The sequence below is a fragment of the Poecilia reticulata genome, linkage group LG10, assembly GCF_000633615.1.
Source record: "Poecilia reticulata strain Guanapo linkage group LG10, Guppy_female_1.0+MT, whole genome shotgun sequence".
Classification (NCBI taxonomy): domain Eukaryota; kingdom Metazoa; phylum Chordata; class Actinopteri; order Cyprinodontiformes; family Poeciliidae; genus Poecilia; species Poecilia reticulata.
The window spans coordinates 22,361,135-22,369,070 of record NC_024340.1 but is presented as its reverse complement, the minus strand read 5'-3'; positions in this window follow the sequence as shown (position 1 = coordinate 22,369,070).

The window sequence follows — 7,936 nt, the reverse complement described above, 5'->3', positions numbered from 1 at the left end:
TCCGTCCCTTTTTATGGTCCGTGTAGTACAATCACTTTTCCGCCATGTTTTCGTCATGTCTTTACTTTTTTTCTCTTTTTCATTCTTTTCTCTTCATTTCTTTTCTTTCTTTCCTCTTCTCGTTTTCATTATCTTCCTTGCCTTTCTACTTGTTTATGTTGTCATATATGTGGCTTGGAGTAGCCTACAAGCTGGACATTTTGTGGCTTCCTTTCAATAAGGAGCTTATTTTCGCTGTGCAAAGGCAAGTGGAGTGCATCACTAATAGCTTTTTTGTCAACAAACAACAATTCGCCTGAGCATTTCCTTTAAAGATACCTTGGGTCACAGGGCTGTTTCTATGATTAATGCTTTCCATGCCTATCAACTTAAGTAGACAGCCATGTCTTGGTAGGTTTGTGCCATAGCCTTTTCTTTCTGAGATGATGCATTGATGAGTAGTGTGAAATGTTTGAAGCTCAAGAAATTGTTTTAAAACCTAAGCCTGCTTTATTCTTCTCAGATGAAGCAACGTCCTTTTGCCCACATCAGACCCAGAGTTCACGCAGGTAAGATGAGAGCCTCGTGGTGCTTGTAAGCCATATCATCCTGGAGCAATCAGGTGGGTATTCAAATCAAAATGACATACAACAATTCTAAAGCTCGTTGACATTTTGCCAACCTTTGATATAGTGGCTGGGTTTTATACCTTCAGGGATCCAAACACAAACCTCGAGGGTATTTCACTGTTTCTGAGTCACAGCACATAGAGGCTATAAAGCTTCATTTTGGCCTTTTATGCAACTGTTTACGTCATGTCATTGATTTTGGGACTAATTAGCTCTAATATATCTGCAGAAAAATGCAACAAAGGAATGTCAAAATGTACAACATAAAAGAAACGGTTTAATAATTCCCATTGTTTACATTTTATTAATTATAACTTAGCAGTTCATGCTTTTACGTATGCTGAGAGCATGGACATCTGGACCGACCTTACAGATAGGCCAAAGTGGCAATGATTAATGAGGTCTTCAAGGATGATTTGGATTAAATTAAAGCCAAAATGAATCCAACTTTTATACACTGATTTTCAAACTTTTATGAACTTAGAAAAGAAATAGAATGACAGAAATAAATAGAGCAGGAAAAATACACATTAAAGATATGAGACACTTTAAAGAATTATTGAAACTATTCTTTTGTTTAGTCAGGTGTGGAGCCCTGTGGTGATCAGGCACTCATATGGCAGCTATGGCTGCTGGAAGCCATGCAGAACTAACAATAAGCTTGATCTCCATGGGCCAATTAGCCTTTGGAGTTCCCATGTAAAACCTTTCATCAAGAGCCTGTGAATTTAGGCCATTACAGACAGAGAGCTGTGCCAGAGGAGCCGCTGTGTCTCCGCGGATATCTTCTTCCCTGTCCAGTCAAGCCTGCACTTGTGACAAGCAGCCCTGTCCTCAAACCGTACACACAGGCTACGGCAGAACAGAAAAAATGACACTAGACGCTGCTGGAAACCAATTACAGCTCCTAAATCATAGCCTCATTGTCCATTACAGTGGGCAGATGGGGTTGATTGAGCCATCATTATAAATGTAATTTGGCAATATGGTAGCGATTGACGTGCTAATTGTATATCTTTTTATAGGACAGGATGGGAAGCCCTTTAAAGTATGAAAAAAAGTTCAACTTTTGCCAAATTTAACTCTGAAACGATATGCATGTTTTAAAGTGACTTGAACTTTGCTGTTTTTTCTCAAATCATTTTAAAGTGTATAAGGAAATAACTTTTTCATTACCCGGACACAGAGGAAGGAAAACAGGAGGTGACACAAAATAAGTTTTGCACAAAAAAAAAGGCTGTTTGGATATGACAGATTGTAGTTTTAATCATCACAGCTATTTCAGGGAACTCAAATTCAAATTACTCATTGTGCATTAATTTGCAAAAATCTGGTATGCCTCGAAAGCATTGTTGAGTCCTAAGTCACCTAAATTAATTATGGTTTGATGACAGATTAACAGATTTGTCCCATTGGTTTTCCCATGTACCAGCAGATGTCTCCGTGAGTTTCAGTTGTCCAGCAGATTCGCAGATGTTGCCTTGCAGTGCGTATAACACAGGCTGCTCTCAATAACTAGAAGCCAAACGGCAGCAAAGAACTCCTGTCTTCAAGTGATACATAGAAGAACTGAAATTTCTCGTCCCGTTATCTGGCTCATTCAATCCTGGTTCAGGGCCCCAGGAGATGAGAGGACGCAGGGCGCCCTCTGCCACTTTAAAAGTAGTAACCTGAGAGACTAACGATACTGTATTTAAAAATATAAATATATATAAAGATTCAACAATATTTTTTCAATAGCAGAAAATCAACATTTTCCTTGGAGGGCATGTAGACAGGGTTGTGCAAAACTCATCTTTTCAGTTTTCTCTTTGTGTGTCGTGTTTATGCGCATGAAGTGACCGATTTCCTTCTCTGAATGCAGGTGTTAATGGTTGTGCGCTCACACCGTGTGGGGGGCAAGAGCGAGTCTGATGGCCACTCACTGATATGTTTACGTCTTCCAACAACTGCCCACCTCCTTAATCACAGCAGAGGATGAGGGTCAGCCTCATTCTGGATTCTCCTCACAGCCTGGCTGTAGCTTTTAGTCACGTTCAGACCGTGAGGTTAGCAACATCCGACTTTTCAGAAAAACAAGAGCTGAAGCCCAAACAACACGAAAGGAAATAATTTCTAACACTTTGCTTTTCACATTAGCTCTGCCCTCCCTAGGCACCGAACCCTGAAGAACAGTTGGGGTAACATCCTCAAAGCTTGGCATTTCCAGTGAGGATTAAATACCTGGAATCTGAAGGTAGCAGAAAATGAAAAACTGTCTCGCCTGCATCAAAGAGCAAGCTTGTCATTATTAGCTACAGAGGAAGAAATATGCAACTTGACAGAGGTGAAGATTGTCTTCAACTTTCTTATTTTGAGGGTCCTTCTTCTTTCTGTCAGGATGTTGCACTGTACCAGCCTTGAAGTGTACTAATGTTACCATTTTAATTGGGATTTTGTTAGATGTGGTGTGCCATCAGCACCGCAGGAGTTAGCTTCTCATGATGGAAGCTGTCAGATTGCTCACATTACTTGAAAGCAATCCCCAACTGGTAGCTCTGTTTTTGAACCATTTAGCAAAGAATACAAAGATGTTGTGTTTTGTCCCCGTCACTTTGTTAACACCGGGATCTTTTGTCTTCTCACAAAGTGAACAAAAAAAAAAAAAATCCCTGTCAAAATTAAATGACTTTGCTGAACTGTTATGATAAATGATCAAATTAAATTTGAGGATAGATCTCATCTATGATGTCTTATGTTAAATGCTGCATTAATCTACTCTATTATAGTCCATGCTTCAACTTATTGTTCAACAGAACCCTTATGAAACATACAGTAGCTACCTACTGACCAGAAGTCTAGCAGCTTCAAAGTCTCCACAGCTGAATATTTTAATTGGCATAAATTTAGAGCTGAGCGTTTTGAAAACATGTATTTAAATTCCACATCATAGAATGAGGAGAAAGAAAGACCTAAGTCTAAAAAAGTTAAGATTATAAATTTAGTGAGCTTGTGACAACATAAAAACAGAAGTAGAATCATGAGATCAAAAATTAAAAATGCTTCTAGCCAAGTTCTGTTTGAGAACAAGCAATAGTTTGTTGCTTGGGTTCAGTAAACATAGGTCAGTTCTTTCTTTGACGTCAGAAACTTCTAAACTAACCATGAAACAGTCCCTCCAGAATGTTGCGATTCTCCTATCATAAAAATTCTTGCAAAGTCAGCAGATCCCCACATAGTTTTGCAATAATGCATAACTGTGTTTGTTGCAAATTTTCTGCAAGATTTTCAGATACATTGGGTCTAAGTGACTGCCAACACCCACCTACAGGTGGCAGTAATTCTTACTTCTACTACACTGCTACCTCAGCTTTACTTGACGTTATAGCCCGTGATTAATATAGTGAGTAAAAGTCAAACTTACTGTCTTAATGGGTGCAAATATCTCAACATTTCTTGCACGTATTTTTAAAGAAGCACCAACACCTCTGTTATTTTGATTGCAAAATATAAACAAAAACAATCGCAAAATGCAAGAAGGACTAATCAAACTACTGAGAAACAACAAACCACAACTAGCTTTAAAATGAAGATGGTCATCAATACAGGTTTATCATAAGTAAAACAAAAGATACTGTTCAGTTCAATTCGCTTTATTGAACTGAACCGTATGAATTCAAGACTGTTTTGAATTGCATAATATGCAGGCTGGGTGTGTCTGAAGGTGCAGTGGGTGAATGTGGGATTAAACTCCATGATTTGTGTTTGTCTTTTTTTTTTACATTAAACTGTTCAGGAACTGCAGATATAGATTGGTTCTACCTACGGTCGAGCATCACATGTAAATGTCTTATTGTTGTTTAGTGTTGGATATTTAGCATAGATAAATTAAATGAAGTAAGTGAAATGTTTGGACTCTTCAAATTAAACCAAAAGTGGAGAAATAGAAGCAGCAGGTATGTCAGTGACAAAGAATGCACTGCTCTCCAAAGATGTCATGTGCATTAAGTTTTTTTTTAGTTTTTTTTTAGTTTTTTTTATCACTGATAGCTTTTGTGTGCACAATGTTTTTTTTGTTTTTTTTTTTTTTTGCCAAATGTTCAACTCCACCAAATGAAGATGCTGTGACATGATCAATTACGGCAGGAGCATTGGCTTTCTTTCGCAACACATCGTTCCTTTGTGGACGGCACATAGAGACAAATGTTTGCGTCAGTCAGATTGAACTTCAAAAGGCCCGTGTTTGTGAGTGCGGGTGCAGGTTTGTGTGCGTCGGCCACCTACCATATAATGAAGACAAGCAACCTGTACCGAGAATCGCCCCATCCCCCACCCAGTCTAAAGGCTGGTGAAAGAAAAATCATCTGGCTGTGTTTGATAGATTTCACCACGATATTTTCAGTTTTACATGAAAATTGCAGCCATTCAGCTCAAGTGACATCCAAGGGTTTATGATTTGCTCTGTGGATACACGGCCACCTCTGCAATTCCATATGTCCCCAGTAGCTGACAGGAATGGATAGGCTCTATTAACATAGATACAGGGGGCCAAAGGCTGTGTTGTAACTAGTGCTATTAATCCATATAGTTGGTCTATCAAGGTGCTGTGCTACATGGGATCAAAAGAAGTAGCCTGCTGTCATGGAAACACCTCCTGAATCTAAAAGGATTGTTTGAATGAAGTTTTTAGCAATTCTCTTGATGAGGCTGAATTTATTTTCTGTTTCATACAGGCACGACTATATAATCCTGATCATTTTTTACTGTTGGAACTTTGACAATTTTGTGTGTTTGCTTGTTACACGTTTGATTTTTTTCAGTTATTTTTTTTTGTGTGTGTGTTCTTTGAGTGGAGCAAGTGGAAGAAATAGCCATATTTCTTGCATCTTAACAGCTCCCCAGTGTCTCAAGGCTGGGCTCTTTGATCAACACCATCAGGTTCATGTCTTGAAAGGGACATGCTGGGCTTATATACTGTGTACATTTGCAATGTAGATTCAACATGAAGAATATTGTTTGAGCATTTGCATGTCAAAGGAAGAATTTTAATTTTTGAAAATGGTCTGGAGTGGCGGTAGTGTGATTTTCTTTCTTTTCTTTATTGTTCATTCTTTCCTTCCTTCCTTTTTGTGCCCTGGGGATCATGTTTTAGAAGAAAAAAAAAAAAAAGCTAAAATTAAATAAAGCAAAAATGATGATCTCTCCCTGGAAGTGTGGCATTCTTTGGTATAATTTATTAAAGGGGTTATCTTCACACTCCTATTGATGCAAAACAAAGGTATGGTAATGTAATTTTAATTTATTTGATGTTGCTTGCTATTTGAATATAAATCTATTTCCTCTTGATTGTTAAGAATATAAATGAATTATAAAGCTCGAGCAAATACAGAATGAATTTCTGCGTTTGCTGCATCTTTATGCTTCTGTACAATTCCCTTCATTTTCTGCAATAAGTTAAATATCATGACAACTGCACTTAAAGATCATATTCACAAATATACTGATCACTGTGATTTTTACACCATTTAATATTGCATGACACCTTGTATTCTTGTAAGAGCCAATGTAAAAATGGAACTGGTTTACTGAAGGTTCTCAATGTTAATCACTTCCGATCTTAGACGTCTGGTTTTTCACTGTTAAATTAGCAATATTGTGTAATATTTACCAACAGCTGCTCCATAGCTACTCCCATGGGAGGCTGAGAAGAGGAGGTTAATATTACCTGTATTTTTTTCCTTATGGCTGGAAAAATAAATCTGCTTCTATATTTACGAAATACAAGATGATACTGCAAAATAAAAGGAACCATAAATTTTGGCTTTATAAATTCAAAAGCAGAGGCTGACTCTGCATGCAGAATGAAACCCTAAAATATCATCTTTTATGTCATGTTTTAGTCCTTGTCTAAATTACCCAGTTTCCAACTTCCTTAACATGCACCAGAGGGACCGGAGGGAAAGCTGAGAATGGTGATAAATATTGTTCTTATTTATGAAATGTAATAATGAATTTATTATGTTTCTTTATTCCGTTAGAGAAGTAGGACACATTAAAATGATCCGGTCTCTGGAGCAAAACAAACCTATAACCAAAGGAAAGGCTTTGGAATTTCTGTCATTGCTGGAGACATGAAAAGCCAGATAACGTAGCAAAAAGTAGCGCAGTTCATCAAGGAAGGAGCTGGAGGAGAATGGAGACTGGCGTGCCAATGCAATAGAAGCTGTTCGCATAATTGCTTCGTTAAAAACCAGTTGCTTTGTGTGTCCTAGAGTAATTAAGCAGTTGGAATTTTACATTACACTAGTGAAAATTAACAAAGAGCACATCTGGGTGTCCCATAGGTTTAGTCATTAAAAAGCCCATTATTTTTCAAATTACTTTTTCAATCTTTCAGCCCCCCTAATCCGGAGGTATTTCCCAATAGACAAGTTCCCGTTCTTGTTTTGAATGACTCCTAAAGGGAAGTTAAACATTTAGCGGATGGTGTGGCCCACGTTGACTGCTCCTTATAGCCGAACTCTTTGTCCAAGGAAAATGCAGCTGGGGACGAACATGGCGCAAAAAAAAAAGATTGCAAGAGGCAAACAGCTCTGTCACTGTTGGCATTAAATTAGAAAAAAAATCTAAATTGCTACTTAAATGTACCAAATCCCTTAATACTTTTGAGTTTGCAGTTTATGTAGTTTCAGACTGACCACAGTCTCTTGTGGAAAGCAGTGATTATTGAAGCAATACTGTCACATGATCATACGTATTACTCTTAATCACAATGTAATGATGGTCCAGCAGGAAAAAACTGACATTGAAAAGTGTCAGTAAAACTATTAGGGCTAAGTGTTTGATTTTTTTTTTTTTTTCTTATAGAGATTTTTTTCTTAACGTTCAAATGAGTTTTACAACGGAGCTGGAGAAATATTTTTGTATTTTTACAAATGAGTTTAAGTTTTATAGTAATGTCTAGGAGCAGGATAGTAGGCAGAAACAGTGAGACATTGAATTGTTACACACTTTCCCGATCGGCTTAAAGCATGCACAGCCATAATGGTTGATTTATTTAAAATTAGAATTTTAATGCAGAATTATAATCAAATTGTAAAAGGCCATTATGCAAGTATTCTACATTTTCTTTTGTTATTGAAAAGGAAAATTAAATTGTTTATATCGGAGGTCGCATTAAAAGAACATTTTCCGTATTTGACTGTTAAATCGGTCTGTCATTTTGACAGATTATAATGTGTGTACACATACAAGCATCCATCCATCCATCCATCCATCCATCCATCCATCCATCCATCCATCCATCCATCCATCCATCCATCCATCCATCCATCCATCCATCCATCCAT